Here is a 21,144-nt window from a genome sequence, read left to right as displayed (position 1 = left end):
GTGACATTGATTAATATCCAGCGAAGCGCTGCACGACTTCAGCCTGAGGTCAAATCCGCCACAATAATTGAAAACACCTGTGTGGGTGTGCAGGGCATTTAATTATAATTGCTTTAATTATAATCTTAAAGCATATCAGGTCACTCTACAGGCCGAATCAGAAACAGTAAAGGAGGATGAGCTCTACCTAGTGGCCATAAACCTATAATACAAAAAAATGTATCTGACTGGATTGATGTTTTTAGATCTTAACACCTATTTTTTTATTTACCTTTTATGTATTTCATTTCTTATTCTTATGTGCATTTTAAACATTTCTTATTTTTATTTTTTATTGTGATGAGGATGGTTTGAGTCTTTCCCAGCATGCATTTGGGGGGAAAAAGAGCAGACAGGTCCATCCCATCACAAGACAAATACACAACATCTGAACCCAGACTGACACCTACAGGGCTGGATATGTAGTCTAGTCTAATTTATGATCGATTTTCATGTATTTGCCCAAAAAATCTTTGTGTCAAAGGTCTACTTACTTACTTCATCTTATTATTATCTATATGTTTTTCACTGTTTTCATGTTTGCTGCAGCATTTTATGACATAATAAAACCATTTTTATACACAACAATTTAGATTTTCATATTTTTTTGTATGAAAGGAATGTTTAATATGACAATAAAAAAGAAAAAAAAGAATAGAATACATAAATAAATAAATTTGGGGAAATACATAAGGGACTTGCAAAGGAAAAATCATGCATAAATGAATAAACAAATACAATTTAATAATGAATAAATACATTTAAAATGAATTTGAATAAAATAGAAAATAAATGCAAAAATAAATAAATACATTTAAAAGTTCATAAAAAATAAATAAATAAATAAAAGGGGAAATTAAATAAAATAATAGATAGGGGAATTAATACAAAGGTCAATAAAAAGAAGCAAATTAAAACAGGAATATCAATTAATGTCACATGTTATATTTATGACATAATAAAGCCATTTAAAACAAAAATTTAGATTTTCTATTTATATGTATGTATTGTTAAAATAAATGTAAAAGTTCATAAAATAAATAACTATATAATAAGGAAAATAAAAATAAAATAAATAATAGTGTAGATGATGGAATTAATACAAAGGTAAATAAATAAGAATATTAAAACAGAAATATCAATTTATGTCACTTTTCATCCATTAATTAATGCCTACCTTTATTTTTAATATTGTTTTTTCAACATTTAATGGCATATTTATTTATTTATTTATTTATAAAGTCATCTATTTATTTTTTTATTTTGCAGGTTCCAATCTCCCACTTTATCATATATATTTGATTAAATATCTTCTGCATAATACAGTATTTGTACTTGCAGATAACGTCCACTAGATGACGCTGCCTTCAAAGAGAATGTGTTTGATTGTTTTAAATACAGCAGTCTCCCACTTTATATACACCAAGTAAATGACCTCATGCATACACTGTCCATTAATGAAAGCAATAATTAAATTGCATTATTTATTCACTAGTCATCTCTTTCTCTCTTTCTCATTTCGCAGAAATGAAAAGAATTTATAGCTTATTGTAATTTGTAAATTGTACATTTTTATTATTTTATTCTAACGTTTTTATCTATTCTTTTGTTTTTATCTATTCTTTTGTTATTATACAGTTTGTCTCGCACCAAAAATGCCAAAGAAAATTCCTAGTGTATACCTCTTACACCTGGCAATAAACACCATTCTGATTCTGATTCTGAATACATTACATAATGCAGAAACTATTGTAAATGTCCTTGTTTCATTTTATATGAAATATCCGCTTTGTGTTGAAAGAGTAAAAAACTACAGTAATATGTTTAGGGAACATTTATGAGATGAATCAATAATTCACAATCACTTTAAGTACTACAGCGTGTCTGCGTCTCATCAAAACTGCTTTTAACCTTAAAAAGAAAAAGGCTCTGACTCATCTCCCACACAGTGTGAAAGTCTTATTACTGTAGTTAAAAGCATCCATCATAGTGAAAGGTCAATACAATATGAAAAGACCCATAACAATATGCAGAGCAAATTTGTCATTTGATGTGCTGGAGGAGAGGATATTGAAACTCTGGCTGCACATCATTCATTGATCTGAACAAGCTGCTGTGCAAAATTTAGTATAACATCATTATTTGAGATAATACGGTGACCATTGTGCGGTTTCTGCGGATAAATCATTATGTAGTATTGATGGAAACGGCATTAATCAATGAACTCTCTTTCTCTCTGTGCACACATGAACATGCACATTGAGTGATGCAGAAAACAAGCTCTTTATGGGAGCATTTGTCCGGGGATCCTGTATGTGCTCCGCCCGGCGGATTTAGCCTCTGGCAGCACTGGAGCGTTTCCTTGAGGACAACAGTGTAGTCGGAAGGTCAAGTGAGCCTCTGAAAATCATTAACCATCCCTTTATTTGCTTTCATACTCCGCCCGATGAGATCAGAAGTGACAAGGACAAGAACTCACTGTGTTCGAATCTCATTTTAAACTATTTTCACATATGTCTTTTTTTTTTGCGAGTGGGGGTGGGGGCGGGAATTGAATTGCAGATGTCGCTATGGCTGTAACCTCTGCAGCAGAAGAGGGGGGTGCGACATACAAGGTTAAAGCTGTATTTGCTGGTGAAAAATGAAAGGCTGCTATATAAAACAGTGTGTTTATTAACATTTTAGAGCTGGCTGTCCATCAGCTTCTTCCACGGGACCATTGAATCATGTAATTTCTGTCACGGGTGAAGGATGAGGGGCTAGCAAAGCGGGACGGCAGAGCTCACTAGTTTCACAAGCACTCGGGTGAGGACTATAGAAAATACAGCCACTACAGTCTCTCCTCGTATGATAAGTGCGGAGAAATTGCTTGCTTGAGAGTCTTTCATTTCACATTCATTAGAAAGGTTCTTAAATTAATGATGCATTGTCGACCACGCTGTGCGATAAGATACAATAAACAAGTCAAAGATATTTATGATGCGGAGGTGAGGTTTATCACCGCCTGTAGAGCTCAGACTCATATACACATTACATAGGTATGGCATGCCTTTGTTTACTATGCTATCAATCTCATCTTATACTTAGTCTTTGGTGTACATGTTGTTCTGGTAATGCATTCCATGGTTAACATACAACACACATATTAGTATACCACTTATTTAGTCGTCATTTAAAGCAGTAATGATTAATTTCTTAGCCATGTGTGGGCAGTGGAATAAACTGTGAACACAACAATGACATTTTATTGCCTTCAACAGTTGTTGTAGCGAACGTGTTTGCAAATAGATGCTTATTTACTCTTCCAACTGGCATGGAGCAACAAGTATTAGATAGTCACTTACTTTGTCTGTCTGTTGTTTGGTGTTGGGTAAATAGTGTACAGTAGGTTTATCACATTCTTATTTTTTTTTAAAGAATTATAAAGCAGCAATGATTTATATTGTTAGTTTCAACGTAATCTCATCCCTACTTGTCATATTTTGCAGCTTGGGCAGAAGACCCCAGCGTCATTTTGTGTAGTATGTTGACGCAGAAGCTTTGCGCGTGGTTAATGTTGTGAAACGGTCGCGTTAATGTTGTAAAGTGGTTAACGTTGTAAAGTAGTTAACGTTGTGAAACGGTCACAGTTAACATTGTAACATGGTTAACGTTGTGAAACGGTCGTGGTTAATTTTGTGAAAGGGTCACGGTTAACATTGCAAAATGTATTTAAAGTTGTGAAACAGTAGTGGTTAACATTGTTTGTGGTTAACATTGTGAGATGGTTAGGTTTAGGCAACAAAACTTCTTGGTTTGGGTTAGAAAAAAGATCATGGTTTGGCTTAAAATAAGTACACTTAAAATAACTCAACTTTTGCTTTCGCCGGTCCCTGAGTGAAAGTCCTGTGTTTGTTTGTCCCGTCCACCACCCTGACCTCCCGCTCTTAGCAGACTTTCTCGCTCTTAATACTACGTCCGTTGCGCTGAACGTCTAATAATGGTGCTGATGGGTTAACAGTGGAGTTACTTGAAAGCCTAGTGCTTCTCAGACAGACGCTAAAGTGTGCCTCGTGTGATGGTATCAAGACGGCGAGGGCCACTGCCTAAACGTCAGTAATTTTAACGCCCTGGGAGTGAGACCAGACTGCTCAGTTGGGGGCAGCAGAACAAGCTGTAACTCTGACATATTATCACCTTATGAAGCTGTTATATTGATATATATAGCTGTTATGTTGTAGCTTTATAGCAAGCAGTTGCATATTTACACTTCCAACTGACACGGAGCATCATTGGCATTCATTTGGATCTGTGTGTCTAGCGACCTGACAAATGTTAGTCAAAAGAAAAATATCGGCCACTTTAGCTGCTAAATGCTACAAGTTACAAAATTGCTGCTTTTCTTTTTCTTATTTGATAGTAAAATAAATATTTTTAGGTTTTGAGTGTTGGTAGAAAACGCACATCACCATATCATTTTCCTGAGCTGTAGAAATTTCATTGACCAAATGATTGTTTGATGTATCAATTAATGAAAACAGATTAATCGTTAATGTAAATAATCCTTACTTGCAGCCCTGGTACAGTGGCTTTATCTGAGCTTTTTTATAGTCATTTTAATATAGTCTTTTAAAACCTTTTTAACAAAAAAGTATTGATTAGTGCAGCTCTAAGCCATCAAAGTCCAAACAAACATCAAAACCCCTGTTCCTTTAAGACGCTGAAGTTTCATAAAGAATTACTCTCAGTGATATTTCCAAGTTGTACAAATAAAGTGGGCTGCAAAGCATCCCCCTCATACTTGAGCTCATCTCAAGTCGTTTCATTCTTTCATGTTGAAACCACATCTAATCAAAGGAAATGGAAATGGACTGTAAAGCACCTTCCTCAGTTGAACAAATGCAATCTGAAGTGAACAATATTTTATGTAATGCAGACGCTATAGAAAGACCAAGAACATTGTCATGCAAATCAAAAGTAGTCAATATCAAAAGCATTCTGCACATATGTATTATATATAATGATCCGGGATATGAATAAGATAACAGAGTGTATATAACGCTGGTGGTATATGACGTGATTTTGACGTTAGAATCAATATGCCTCTCCGTTGCTGTCCCCGATATACACCCGGCAAACAAACCTGATTTGCCCGTGCCCTAAAATAATAATAATAATACATAATGCATCAGTGCATGCCACATGGATGATGCCAAGTGTACGTCCCACTTCATTAATTCATCCATAATGAGTTTTGCAGCATGTAGGAGCAACTACCTTAGAGGCAGCCCCAAGAGTCAAAGCTAATTAAATCAGAATCTTAAATCCCAATCTACACACATCTGCCTTTGTTTGCCGAGCAAAAAAGCACAAACGAGCTGCACTCACACAAAACACACACTCTGTCGGTCTTCTTGCTATACATGTGGACAACTGAGGACACAATTTTACACCACATGTAAACTTTCTAGTCCACAAGTCCTTTTTTTCTGCACAAAGACACCCAAAGGAGATCCGAACCAGTAGGTGTCTCTGTGACACAAACAAATCCTCTATTATTAGACAAGTGCTTCATTGAATGCCAGATCATATTGATCTCCATTTTGTGTGTATACACTCTTGAGAAAGCTGAAAATACAACTTAACACTAGGTTCAAGTGTAATGCCCTTTGTTAATTGGTTGCTAGAAGTGTGATGCACACCTCAAGATTACAGGAGCTAAAAAGCCGGCGTGTGGAGTGTTTCAATGTAGGTGGCTGAGCGAGGCCGGGTTAATCTTCCTGCTGTCTGTAGTGGCCACAGAGTCCTAAAGGACATTATCAGCAATGAAGAGACCCTGATTTACGTGCTGCCCATATCTTGTTATTCTCTCACAAGTGATTAAGAAACTGGAGCATCTCAGATATTGAGTGGCGATGACACCTTTTCCCATAGAGGTGCATGCAGGCCTAACTAGAGGGGAAGGTTTTGGGGTGTTTTAAAAGCTTCAAGGTAATTTTGTATCAAAGTTAAAGCATTAATAACGCGTTAACGCAAATTAGTTTTAACGCCACTAATTTCTTTAGAGGACCAGTGTGTAACAATTAGGGGGATCTATTAGCAGAAATGGAATATGATATTAATAAGTATGTTTTCTTTAGTGTATAATCACCTGAAAATAAGACATTTTGTGTTTTCGTTACCTTAGAATGAATTCCCTTCTTCACGTAGTCCCCCATGTCGCACCGCCATGTTTCAACAGTAGCCCAGAACGGACAAACCAAACACTGTTAACTTTTCCTGCTTAGGCCGGAGTCGATAACGTTACTCGCTCGCGACGCTGCCGCTCTCTCTCTCTTGGTACACCTCTCACTTACATGTACCCATGTACACACACACACACACTCTACGCACTGACTCACCTCACGGCTAGATACCGTGAGATCCTACACACTGCACCTTTAACGCATTAATGCAACTTGCAATTTTTAATAAACCTCTTTAATATCCGAAGGGCCGCTGTCGGACCCGGCCACTATTTGATCTTTCAAGGTTGTAGCGGGCTAAGAGTGAAGATACTAGTATCATATGAAACTACAAAACCTAAGGAATCCATTGGTACCAACCATGTCATACTAGCTTGTCGCAAAGGAGGTTAAATAACGCTCCAAACTTATGCTAAATTTTGTAGAGGAAAAACTGGCATAACCATTTTCAAAGGGGTCCCTTGACCTCTGACTTCAAGATATGTGAATGGAAATGGGTTCTATGGGTACCCACGAGTCTCCCCTTTACAGGCATGCCCACATTATGATAATCACATGCAGTTTGGGGCAAGTCATAGTCAAGTCAGCACACTGACACACTGACAGCTGTTGTTGCCTGTTGGGCTGCAGTTTGCCATGTTATGATTTGAGCATCTTTTGTATGCTAAATGCAGTACCTGTGAGGGTTTCTGGACAATATTTGTCATTGTTTTATGTTGTTAATTGATTTCCAATAATAAATATATACATACATTTGTATAAAGCAGCATATTTGCCCACTCCCATGTTGATAAAAGTATTAAATACTTGACAAATCTCCCTTTAAGTTACATTTTGAACAGATAAAAAATGTGTGATTAATTTGCGATTAACTGCAATTAACTACGGACAATCATAAGATTAATCACGATTAAATATTTGAATCGATTGACACCCCTAATCGTGCACTTTTTTCTTTGGCCTCATAAATTGTACATCACTGACTCTGCCCTGCATTTCTGTTGATTCATGCATATATGTTGTATCACAACAAAAAAAGACCCCATATATAATGTTTCTTGAATGAGGGATCTGCGTGCTTAGAAATCCCCACAATTGTTTACCAGTAAGCAAAAAAAATGTAGAGCACCATGTGCCTTAAATTTGTCTCTGCCAGGCACAGCGCTGAGCAGAATCTACGAGCTGGATAAAGATTCTCATCTCACATGCTCTCACTGAATACTTGAGCCTGTGGTTTATCTCCGCGAGAGGAGCTGTCTCTGAGCCGCTGTCTCTGAGCCGCTGTTTGAGTAACCTAGCGCAAACGTCACAAGTCATCATTAATCATGTGAATGTGTCATGCATCACACAGAGGTGGATTGCCGCATCTGGTCTTTAGTCATATATCCTAATCATCACCATATCAGCGCTCCAAATCTGTCCGCGGATACATTATTCAAATTTAGTTCATTAGAAAAGTCATTTCAGCCGACAGTTAAGTCCACCTCAAACTTGGAGAACGGCCCTAATGACATTATGTTTCATTGTAATTCTCTGCTCTTGCAGTGGGGATATTGTATCATTCATGATGACATATACATTCCCAAAATATCAAAGGAGGCATGTGAAGTTAACTTTTTCCTTTCATTTATTTTTATCCAAGCAAAAAAAAAATCACATTTAAAAAGAAGTTTCTAATATTTTTAAGAAGCACTTCTGGTGTCTTTCTGGTCATTTGCTTAATGACGAAGACATCATTAGCAAAATGAGCTAAAAACAAAAAGCTGATATTGTTTTCCCCTCGTAAAACAAATGAATCATCATTATTGCCAATACAATCTCTACCCCAGGTCTTCCAGGACACACAGTGTGTACTTTATATCATCCTCTTATATAACTGCATGGCAAATCAATCATAAAATTGTTGTTTAGATTGTTTTGACCGATAGGCACCTTGAGCCCCGAAGGAGCCAAACAACCAAATAACTACAACACACACTAAAAATAGGTGGAAATAGAAAAGCAGGCATTTCCAGCTGCAGAAATACCGCTGCAGGTGTGTTTGTATTTCACCGCTGTAATGTGATCTCAAGCTTGTAATCTTACTATTTTATATTTTATAGGTTTGTACAGTGGAAGCTCCTGTTGACCTTGAATCAATGTGTGCTGAATCTCTGTGTAAGTTATTAAAGTATAACAGGCGTTCTCTTACTGCAAAACTGTCTATTTTGAGACAACCGAAGCTATACATCTTGCCTTGAGGATTAGCCCGGCTTACGCTGTGGGATGCTTACCAGAGACAATGCATGATCCATCTGTCTGCAAAGTCTCCCTCGCCCTTCCCTGAACTAATCACACATCGCCATAACCGCAAGTCTCAATTCACCTGTTGACGTACGGCTGGAGGCAGATTTTACCCCCGAGTCAAACATCACATGTCCGCCACATCCACCAAGGACCAACGAAGGAGATTTCATGTGGAACATGCAGCCCCCCGAGGCCTAATTCCAGAAATCCATGGCTTTCTTTTTTATTACAGCGTGATATACTGCTCTGTGCTCTTGTTTGCTTTGACCTCTCTTGTCCTCTAAAATTCCAAAAGCCTGACACACTTTAGGAAATAATTCATAAAATCATTTTATATGAGCTTCTCATTTTGTGTTGACTCAACTCTTTAGTTATGACCTACTAGAGCCAAAGCATTTTCAAATATAACTCTGGCCATTCAACAGCAGGCGCGGGACTAATTTCCATTTCCTGCCCGCAGTGAAAAAAATCATATAACTGCTGATGATCCTCCAGTTGATGGAAAAGGCTGCATTTGTTTCTTTCTAACTCTGACCTGGGAATGAAATGTAAAAAACAAAAGACGCTACATTACAGTAATGTTGGACAACTTGGCCTGTAGCTGAAAACCTGAAGCATACTAATTATGATATCCTCATTAATAGAAACCCCTTCACATACATAAAACATTATACAAAGGGCAGCATATACAGTATGTTGTCAGGCAATTGTAAAGGTTTAGCAACAATTTACATATTCACACATAGTTATATTTTGTTTGTTTCACACAATTTGAATTAAATCTCAGAGTCATAGTCACAATTTACACTTTATTTACAGAGTGGTTCAACTTTGACATTATACATGTTAGAAAATAAGTGGTGAAAACATGCTTAAAGTCTGAGAACTATATGGAGTTAGATTGTTTTCCTCCATTTTTGTGTTCAGGATTTTTTAGGCAGGCCTGAAACGACCTAAAATCACGGCTCGATGAAGCACAGGAGCCGTCCGTAGCTTAACCCCTCCCCCAATACTATGTAAGCACAAAGCATCAGTGGTTTTCCCACTCAATCGCGAGTTACACTCACTTTCCACAGCCTACAGTTTGTTAGCAGTGATGTACTGTTCATCTGTCACACCGGGACAAATCCCACAACAAAATGTACTTAAAGTATCAAAAGTAAAAGTACATGTTAAACAGATTGGCCGCTGTCTGTTGTAGTTGGTCACTGTGGAGCTATTTTAACTATTCATATAGTTTAATCTAACAATACTCAATTTTATAAACTGTTTCGTATGTAAAATCGTAATCTGATAAGTAATCAGTAACTATAGCTAGTAAATAACTGTTGTGGACTACAAGTATGAAGAAGAATGAAATGAAAATACTCGAGTAAAAGACCTTAAAATTGTACTTATGTAAAGTACTTGAGTAATACTTTGCACCACTGAAAAATGCATAACAAAAGCTGAAAACAGGGCTGTTTTTTTAGCTCATGAAAATGTGATGCTTTGCAGATACTGGTGGTATTGAGAGGACAATATTTAACATGACAAAGAGTATTATGATTTTGCACAAATGACAGGAATCATTTTCTGACTGCTTGTATGGCTGTAAAACGGTGAAATATCAAAACTTACAAATGAAAATGAGCTAATTTGATCTCCAGGATTGGCAGGATGTGATTCTGCTCAGCCGTGACCCATCATTCTTCACCAAAAATGGTCTTAGCTTGCAACCCTACAATGTAACAGATAATAGTATTATTGTTATTGCATTGTTGCTGCCTGCGTTGGCCCAGTCGGTGTTTATTTTCCTAACACTCCATGTCCACAGACGATGGCAGTGATCCATCCTGACAGCCAGAGGCTGAGCGACAGATTCCACACAAGAGGGAACCCCAAGGTAATCATTTGCATTTGTTTTTTATTGCAATCATTAGGGCTCCCCTGCCGGGCCTCAGCACAAGTCTGTGTGACAGACCCCATGTTTTATCTCGGAGTCAGGGGAGGTATGTTGCTGGGAGCGAGCCGAAGAGTACAGTACGCTGCGCTGATAAAGAAAACAGGCTGGCTACCATGCATCATAGAGACACTGACATCTGTGTGTCCCTACGTGAGCTTTGTAGAGTTGGAATAGAGCAGAATTTTCAATTCAGACAATCTGTGATTACAAATGCAGCGGATACTAATTATCATACTAAGTTGTATTGCCAATTTTCCCTGACAGGATATTAAAAGGCATGGAATTATTTTAATTTTGCATCATTAAAGGCCAGTACACAACATAGCACACATTGCCGACAGCAAGAGAGCACACCAGAGAGGAAAACTATAGAGAACAAAAGACAGAGGAATCCTTGATCAAGCTGGGTAGTGTCATGACCTCTCCTGTCCCCCAATGGAGGCCCAGAGAGACCACAAGTGGTGCTTGAATGCTGAGATCCATGGCTGTGCATCAGGATACAAAGATCACCCCAAGCTCTTACTTTCCTTTAATTATCTAGAGGTCTTCGGGAGAATGGAGCTGCCTGCAAATAACCCTGTTATTCAGCTTTATCTGCAAAAAAAATACCTTAATGGTTAGACAGCTAGCTCTAGAGAACATCCTACTTTTCACAATGTACTAGAGCCAACAAAGAGTTCTCAATAGCTGTCATTTGTACGCCTCTTACTACGGCAATGGCAGCAGTTAGGTTTAGACAACAAAACCCCTTAGTTGGGTTTAGGAAAAACATCATAGTTGGGCTTAAAACAAGTGCATAAACCAAGTAAAACATGTACAGGAACAACGAAACAGAAGTACGGAAAACACGTCACTAACGCAACTTCAAAATAAATCTTATGGACATGAAAACCGGTCTCCTGGTTGAAAGTCCTGTGTTTGTTGGACCCATGCACCTTCTCTCCCACCCACCATAAGCAGTCTTTCTCACTATTTATTCTACATCACTAGCTCTGAGCGTAGTATATTTACACGGATGTGTTTACAATGCAGTCAATACAGACTACATGGTGTACAAATGACACGCCAAAAGCAAGAACGGCGTTCTTATTACACGCTAAATGACTTGCGATAACCGCATCATTCATACGCCATTTGGTGCGACCGGGCTCTCATAAGTTTGGTCTTAATTAGTTCTTTACTGCTATAAAAAGTGGGTGAGACGTCATGATTGACAGCTGCTCTGAGTGAAATAGTCACGCAGTTGGAGGCTCAGGAATTGTACGAGAGAGGAGATGTACCTTTAACTTTCCATAACCGTCACAAGTATGTGTCATAGAACATGTCAATTTGATCATAAATGTAGTTCTAGAGATATTATTGTAAGCTGTTGTGTGTTTCTAGCCAAACATCTACCACGTAGCAGCTGGGTGGCTCACCGTTAACAAGCTGCGATTGTGCTCGACTCCTGACTGGCTTGGGCGAGTGTGTGGGCGGACCCTGATACTGCGGCTCCAGGTCTCGATCCCTACTACGCAGACTCTGGCTCCAAATGATGTAAAAATCTCAGGATGGCAGCTCCCGTATTTGGAATATTTTAGCTTCACTTTTATACAGTGTAAGGAAGTGAAGACACATTGTCCACCTATATAGAAATAGCTATTGTTCTGGGACTTAATAGTTATTACTTTGTCATTTTCATTTTTGGTACATACTGGCCATGGTACAAGCAATATACCATGATGTATTTCAAAATGGAACTGATACATACAAACAGCCAATCCTCAATGAAATTACTCTTCGAGTGCTCGTTGAGACTGACCGTAGACCAATATTTGCTTTTCCTTGACTTGTAGCACTCTTAGATTTACACCACTGTCAAAACACTTTCTAATAGATTTGCCTGTGCAGCATATTCATTATAACGATCCCTCGTCTGAATGCACAGTGTCACTAATATACTCCTGTGCTTGTCACAGTGCATGCAGGATCATTAAGCTTTGATGAAACAATGGCAGGGCCCAAGGTGAGGTGGAGGAAGCCTCCCACGCCGAGGCCAAACTAGACATACCGCCACAGAATATTACACTCATTCAGCTCATTACAGAGCAAACTAGCACTTTTCTGACTCCCTTGCTTACTTGTGTGTCCCTGCTAGCAGCCCCCACACACACACACACACACACACACACCTCTTAATAGATGCCTGGGTCTCCCCACTCTTTTTGTCTGTGTCATCCTTATCTGTGCTCCCAGGGAGGAAATCTGCCCCTACTCGCCATCGCGGCTGCTTCTCAATCAACGTAGCTCCAACCTCCAATTTGGTCTCATTCCCACGATACAAGAGCAATTACTCTGTTCTGGCCATCTACATCCCTCGCCACGCTGTACGGCACCAGCCTGTCACCGAGCCACCGCATGAAAGATGGAGAATCTTTAATGGCTGTGAATGAGTGATGGGAATGTGACAGATGGTACAGATCCTATATGCTCCATGTGTGTTTCAATGATTAATCCTGCTCATACTACGGTGAACTTTTAACGAGTTAAGGTGCAAATAATGTTTGAGCTAGCTGCTTGGAGCTAGAACAAAGTTAGTGGGTAGCTATTATAGATGCAAGAACGAGCTTGTGGACATCAACTACAAACTAGCTTATACGCTGTGACATCAGACCAAGTCTGATGGCAGAAGCAGTGCTTGAAGTGGGCCAGTATTCACCGATATACTGTACGGGCCCTTAAACATTTTGCTCTTTGGCGTACCGTGACTTTTTCTTATGCACCAGCACTACATTCAACCTGCTGGTACTCTTTTCTGCCCTGTCCATATCAGATTCCCTGGGCGATTCATAATGGTAGGGTTTTCCCTTGCCATTGTACAGCACAGCACCAGCGTTTTTGCACCGCACCTCATAAGCCGTTTGAACATAAAAACAATGTGGAGAGCATCTGGACAAGCCGACGCACGGCACGGGGGAGGGGGAGGGAGAACGGGGGTGCTGTAATTTGTCAATACAATTTTTATTTTTCCTTTTTGTAAAATAATTAGTTGTGTTCGTCATAACTTCTTTAAAATATGTGAACAAATCTAATTAATGAAACTTTATTTTAAAAAATATGATTTTACGGGGCAAAACATTTCCAGAATAATTAAATATTTGAAGGCTGTGATATGAGTAATAATAAATTATTATTTTACTAGTAATAATAATGTTCCAAAATGATGTGAAAGTGCATAGTTTTAAGTCAAAAACCTTAAAATTGTCTCGTCGGAGGACTCTTAAAATCCAATATCTCCTAGTATTCATGCACTGTGGATATTCAGAATGTAATAATGATTTGCTGATAATGGCCAACACGCCAATATGTGAATAAGAGGAGTACTGGCACTTTTTTACACTTCAAGTACCGGCCAATAGTGTTTCTTCTCAAAGGCATCCATGGTGTTTGTTATGACACAGGTAGTACTGGAAAAATAATCTCCACTAAGCCATCTGGGTGTACCAGCTACTAACGGGCCACAACATTCATTAAATGCCTTCCGTTGCCAACAAGAAAATTATGCAGGCCTTACCTGAATCCCTGGTGAGCTCAACTAACTTCCCACCATCGCTCCACTCATCGCGTCCTTGAGCCAGCCTGCTCCAGTCCTCTTATTGTGGCGTTGGTTTCAGTCATTTAGGTTAACAAATAGACACACACAGAAACTAAACTTAACAAAATACTTCATTGGTCTCAACAAATAGTTGTGTTTCCCCACTGACAGCCTCATAGATAAGACCCGGCTCTTGAAGTTTGGCAACCAATCAAAAATTACAACCTGTGACCCTGACAAGTGTTGCACTCATTTCTTCATACAAAGTGAAATTTTTTTTTGCTGCTTTCCCATCTCCGCACATCTGGCAAATTGCTGGAGCACTCGGGATGAGTCAGAGATCTACTTTGAGGCAGCCTTCAAGAGATTCAGACAAACGATTCTTTGAAAGATGTTGTTCTCCACATGTATAGATAAATGAAAATATTGTTGGCGGAAGAAACACTATGATCAGATCCAAAACTCAACAGTAGCACTTTCTCCTAAGTATTCGTAAGAGAGTCCTTGCTCATCTCTTTGGCAGAGGTCACTGCATAGGTCTCCACAATGGGAGGGTGCCAGGGGTGGACAAGATCTGTGCTGAAGTAATGAGGGCTCTGGATATCAGGGTGTCATAGCTGATACGTCTCTTAAATGACATTGAGATTTCTGGAACAGTGACGTTGGACTGGAGGGCTGGGTGGTGGTCTTTGTCTTTAAAGGAGGGCCCAGAGGGTATGTTCGAACAACTCAATCAACAAGATCACAAAGCCTCTTTGGAATAAGCTGTAAAGTGTGGATTCATCCCAGTCACTGAAAGGTGGACCAGCCTGTAATCTCATTACAAAAAACAACGGGATTCTCAAGGGATCCAGTGGGAATGTGCATTGGGAGCATTGGGGAATTGGGGTTTCTGCTGGTGCCGGTGCTGCAAATCATTCACTCTTATGAACATGAATACAGCTCTCACGTAGAGCGACAGCATGTCTGTATTCTTGTTCATTCAAGGTAGAGGTTAGTCTCCCGCAAAGTGTCCTGCCAAGCGTCGGCATACAGCTCGGTCGCACGAAAAGGCGTTTGAATGACACGATAATGCGCAAGGTGAAAACGTGTAATAAGAACGCTCTTCTTCCTTTAGGCTTGTCATTCTCACGCCATGTAGTCTGTATTGACTGCAATGTAAATGCACCCATGTGAATGAGCGACGCTCAGAGCTAGTGACGTAGATTAAAAAGGGAGAAAGGGCACTTATGGCGAGCGGTAGGAGAGGTGGATGGGTCCAACAAACACTGACTTTCAACCAGGAGACCGCTGGTTGAGACCAGCGTTTTGTTTTGTAAGTAACATTAGTGACGTTTGTCCCAGGTTTTGTAGTGACGCTTACTGATGTTGCGTTGTTTCTGTACGTATTTTACTTAGTTTACATACCTATTTTAAGGCCAATCATGATGTTTTTCTTCAACCTAACTGTGGTTTTGTGGCACCCTGCTGGTATAGCTACTGCACCTTCAGGGGTGTAGTATTCACGCCTCAGCGAGGCAAAACGTGACACTGACATATCCTATCCCCTGGTGGACTATTATGTGCTTTGGTGTGATACCTCGTTGCAGGATATCAAGAAATCTGGAGAGCCATGATATCTAGGTAGTACATCTTCAGAGAGTGACATTCTTTTTCCTCTTTCAGTGTGGTTCACTGCTCAATGTGATGTCGTCGGGATCACACTATTCATCTCTTTCTGCACAAATGTGGCCGGGTCCACTCAGATGGGGACTGAGCTGCTGCCCCAAGTGGAAAAGTTCATGTATCCCAACCTCAGAGGGTAAAATTGTGAGATTTACTGCATCTGCTATTGTTTGCAGCAGTGGCAGTAGTAATGTAATTTCAGAGCGTGGTGAACAGTGAGCTGGGAAACAGTGAAAAGCTCTTGATTTTACAGTCAATCCTTGTCCGTCAATATCATTTCAGCTCCTCTTTGCACTTGTAGCCTAACATTTACAGAATTGATTTTTAAAATAGGTTTAATTATGCACAGAATATTAAATGGCTTTGATTCGAGCTGCATTAGCAATCTTTTAAAACTCAGGTGCTTAGATGCAGCCCTCCTGTCCATCCCAACTCCAAGCTAAAATCAAGAGACAATGGACTGGTGTTCCCCTTTTATAACATCTCCAACTCCACTTTGAACCTTTGAATAGGATGATAAAACAAATCCCTTTAAAACAGTTTATCTCAAAGCTCAAAGTACAGTCTCACAGAGTTGCTAGCTTGCCTGTAGACTTGTTTTCTTTTTTACTTGTTCGTTTTTTTATCCGCTGCCATGTGGAATACTCTTACATACTGATTAACATATGCTCATAGAACTTAACCACTCAACCATGATGTGCATAAGTGAAAAGAACATTTTTAAATGTGTAACACGGTCATAGGTGACCTGGTGGCAGGTTGTGGGAGGATTGTTCTTGCTGCAGTGAAACAACAAATATCAGAAACTGAACATATTGTACAGTTTCTTGTGTAGCATAACTTTCCAAAGTTCCAAAAATCCAAAGTTTTCAGCAACTCAATATGTCATAACAGGAAACAGGGTTAAATTGTATCTCGCTTTCTACCCAAACTTGTTGAACTGAGGGTATCAGCGCCTCTCACACCCACACAGAGGTCACAGCGAGCACCCTCAGTCTGTCCTCTGCTTGTTCATCTTGAACATAATTAATCAGGAAGACAGCAAGCCAAAGATAAAAACAACATTAGTCAAAAATTACTCCTGACCTTTTCTCAGGCGCACAATAAGCCTCCCTTCTGGTTCTCAGTAAATCAACTCTAAATTAGAACACAAGTGTGAAAGTTTCTCTCCACTCGTGATGGACCATGTTAACAAGACGCCGCATCCTCCAGCATCTCCGCCGTTTAAACCTGCTTTGCTTTTAACTTTCTATTTTTACGAGTTCAAAGGAACCGTCTCTGTGGCGTTCTGACAGTCTAGACTGGAGACTCTGAGGGTGTTTCGTAAGCTGCTTGATGGGAAGTTTTGCTAGACACAGTAGGTTAAGAAACAGTTGAACACTTGTTGACGCCATACGTGCCTTGCCTTGTAATAATACTCACTTAGCTTCTTAACAAGGTCAGATTATTCCCGTTGATAGCTATATAATGTTTTTTTAATTATCCAATGTCATGGTTTAAAAATCTCAAACCTAGAATACTTTTATTTTTAAAAATGTTGGTATTAGATGTCATCTCATAGACTGATTGTTTACTATTCATATCTCACTTCAAGTTGAGTCCAAGTCCACTTTAGTAAAGTGGAATTTCAAGTCAGCAGAGAGGGAGTTTAATAATACAAGATCAGACAATAAGTCTCAATAAACACGTCTGAATAATAACCAATTCCCTGGAAATGTCAGGACAATAAGGCAGCAACTGTTTGGAAAGGCTGGCTAAATAGGAACATGTCATCCCGAGGGATTATATCCAAGGCCTTAATATATGGTGGAGAAATTGTGACCACAACAACATGCTGGCTGTACAGTATTCTAGATATGCTGCATATAATACTGACAGAGTCTACTGTAGATGTGAAGGATAGAAACAATTCTGTAAACAGAGAAAGTGCATTGACAACAGCATTTTGGAGAGAAACAAGAGAGTCTCAACTTGTCAAAATGTCTCACAGACGTCTTCATATTATATTTAGCTTCAAATCCTGAGTGAACATTCGCTTCTGTCTCCTTATGCCGGAAACAAGAAAGACAATTTTGTCCCGTTCCATAATGTGGAATGTCAGTCTGACTTCGCACTGAGCAGATCCATTGAAAATGAATTGTAAATGATAGAAAATGTGACTTTGACAGTAATCCGGGATGATTTCCTGAGGATCAGGATGCATTTATGGCTCGGAATTCACAGCGCCGCCCGGATATAAAACTTAATCAAATGGAAAAGTTTAGACAGGCATTGTTGAAACTGTTTTTAGTGCACAAAGTCTCCTATTAATTATAGCTGGAGCCGCTGAAAGGTGTTCATCCTGATTTCTAATGCTGTTTTCTAGCTGTTCGCAAATTCTGATTGACTAAATTTATTATACATCATCACTAACACTGATCTCAAACTGGCCCACAATAATCTCCTTCATTGTTTACCCATTTAAACAGTCATATTCAATAGGCGATTTGTTGATTTTTTCCTCCCTTATGGAATCACAAGCATTGTTTAGAGTGGCTGCAATCAGCTCTGGCAGCCGTTTCGTATGAATGTGGCGCACTGCGCAGGCAGGGGAGGCTACTAATGGCGCATTTCCACCAGATCCGGCCACGGAGGGCGTCTCAACACTTTTTATTAATTTCCTATGTGTGTTTCCTACTGGGATGAACTCACACTAGCAACATATCGCGCTCGTTATTTCGCTTCCCGGCTGATAAAACACATCAGGTAAGATAACGTTAGTCATAGCTAAGTTAGCTGGCTAGTTAGTGTTGGTGATGTATATTGTGCGAGACGAGAGACGTAGTTCACTGAGCGGTTTCACACAAAACTAAATGATACTACGACATACTGCGACTTTCTTGACTTGCAAAATTATCTTTTAAATCGACAAACATCATATGTGTGATTCATGGCGTGATTCAAACGGGATCAAAAAATATTTGTCACGCGCTGTTGATTACCATATATATTTTTTTCCGAAATAAGGTCCCGTGGGGTCGCTATAAGGGGCGGGACTTTGCCTCTATAAAGTTGGACCAAACTGTCAAATTAGGCGATATAGTTCTAAAATCAAATGAGATTCAGCAGAGACATAGCCTGTTTCTCGCCTCAGATGTTTTCATAAATAGATTTAGGTGGATTGTTTGTATAATAATACATACATTTAATGTAGCGTAGGCTGCATTCATATCAAATCAGGTGTTGCAGCGATATAGCGTAGGGTTGTGGCGGTGTGGGAGTGTCAATTAATGGCCCATTAACACCAGATGACTGCACGACGACTAACGTTTTTTGTTTCCTCATGGCTGAGTTGTCCAGCAGCCGGTTACCTTAGCAACAAAGCTGGAAACAAGGGGGGAAACAGCTAGCCTGGTTCTGTCCAAAGGTTATAAAATCGATCACCTCTGAAGCTCACCAATTAACACGTTATATCTTGTTTATATAATTAATACAAAAACCTGAAGACAACAAATAATATGTGAGGTGAAAAACAGATAACATGATAACAATAACCACCATGTAGAGACTCAAAGCTCACTGTCTGAGATCTGCTCCCGTCTTCTCAGGGATGAAAAATGCTCATTCTGTGTCTTGGTCTCCCGTCTGCGGTGGAGTTTACCCACCGCTGCTGTTATGATTCATCGGGGGAAATCAATCAGGAAAGCTTAATCGCCCCTTTGAAGAGTACAAGTCACACGCACTGATGCGCTGTGCTGGTATCGCCACCATTTTAATGTTTTACCTCAGAGGTGTCTTCATCAACATATTGAATAACAGGTGTTGTTTGTAATGGATTAATTACAATCCTCCATGGAGAGTGGGGAAAATTGCAAGGCAAAAAACGAATTATCATAATTAAGTCATAATTTTTCAATCGATATGAAAAGAGCAAATTGCACGGTGCTGACTACTGTACATGAGTGTAATGAAAGCTGTAAACTCGCACTTCTGCTGTCATGCAAATCAGCAGCTCATGACAAGATTGCAGCTGGATATTAGACAGAGACAACAACTCTGATTAAAGGATGTGTTCACATTCATCCGAACATGTGTTAAAACAATACTCATGTCCTAACAACTCCAACTCATCCTCCGTTCACCACCATAAATAAATATTATACATGTTTTAGATTACACACTGTTCTGTACATTGCACTGCATCTCTGTAATTTGCATCATTCTGTTATGTTGGTCTGTTTTTGCACATACAACCCCTTTTGCACTACCATTATCCCCACTACTACCTCAAGTGCACATATTATTTTTGATATAGTATATATTATATTCATACGTACATAAATATAAATAAAAAGTACATTTTTTTATCTGTTCAAAATGTACCTTAAAGGGAGATTAGTCAAATATTGAATACTATACTAATACTATCAGCGTGGGAGTGGGCTAATATGCTTACTTTATGCAAATGTATGTTTATATTTATTATCGGAAATCAATTAACAACACAAACCAATGACAAATATTGTCCAGAAACCCTCACAGGTACTGCATTTAGCATAAAAAAATATGCTCAAATCATAACATGGCAAACTGCAGCCCAACAGGCAACAACAGCTGCCGGTGTGTCAGTGTGCTGACTTGACTATGACTTGCCACAAACTGCATGTGATTATCATAAAGTTGGCATGTCTGTAAAGGGGGGACTCGTGGGTACCCATAGAACCCATTTTCATTCACATATCTTGAGGTCAGAGGTCAAGGGACCCCTTTGAAAATGGCCATGCCAGTTTTTCCTCACCAAAATGTAGTGTTAGTTTGGAGCGTTATTTAACCTCCTTTGCGACAAGCTAGTATGACATGGTTGGTACCGATGGATTCCTTATGTTTTTTAGTTTTAAATGATGCCAATATCTTCACTCTAGCTTTAAAACTGAGCCCGCTACAACCTAAAAATCGCAAGTTGCGTTAATGCTTTAAAGAAATTAATGGCGTTAAAACTAATTTGCGTTAACACAATAATTATATAGCTCCACCAAATGATACTAATTGTGTCACTAGGTGGTCTATAAGAGAAGATTGTACTATTCCTTCCGTTGCAGCAAAGTGACTTTAGCCAGTCAGCCTGGTCTGTTAGAGGTTCAAGAGAGTGGAATATAATTCCAACTCACATCAGACAACTAAACACAACTAAACAACAGATCTTTGAGTAACCAATCATAGATAACTAATACATGTCAGCACTACACTCTCTTCTTGCTGCTTCTATTTAAATGTCCTGCTTGTTTTATATGTATAAATGTCACTACTGTTTCTGCTGCTTTAAACATCTGTGTGTCCTTTGCCAACATTTAAACTTCTGGTCCTGTTTTATGTTTTTGTTCTGATGTATTTTTTAGGAAGCCTTTTGTAACACCTTGACCAGGGACGACAGA

General features: G+C 39.2%; 1 protein-coding gene across 2 annotated transcripts in view; it reads left to right on the top strand.

Annotated features, from left to right (window-relative positions):
• Window positions 1-21,144, top strand: part of cdh19 (cadherin 19, type 2) — a 142,558-nt gene that overhangs the window by 45,494 nt on the left and 75,920 nt on the right. Inside the window, exon 1 of one of the 2 annotated variants that reach the window (XM_074621636.1) lies at window positions 10,391-10,434. The exons of the other annotated variant lie outside the window; for it this stretch is intronic. The gene's annotated coding sequence lies outside the window, so the exon portion shown is untranslated. Of the gene's footprint in view, window positions 1-10,390; window positions 10,435-21,144 lie in introns of those variants that run through there. 2 annotated transcript variants of the gene reach the window in all.

The sequence above is a fragment of the Sebastes fasciatus genome, chromosome 21 (assembly GCF_043250625.1).
Source record: "Sebastes fasciatus isolate fSebFas1 chromosome 21, fSebFas1.pri, whole genome shotgun sequence".
NCBI classification, from domain to species: domain Eukaryota; kingdom Metazoa; phylum Chordata; class Actinopteri; order Perciformes; family Sebastidae; genus Sebastes; species Sebastes fasciatus.
The sequence above is the reverse complement of the archived record's forward strand: the minus strand, read 5'-3'. Positions and strand labels throughout refer to the sequence as shown.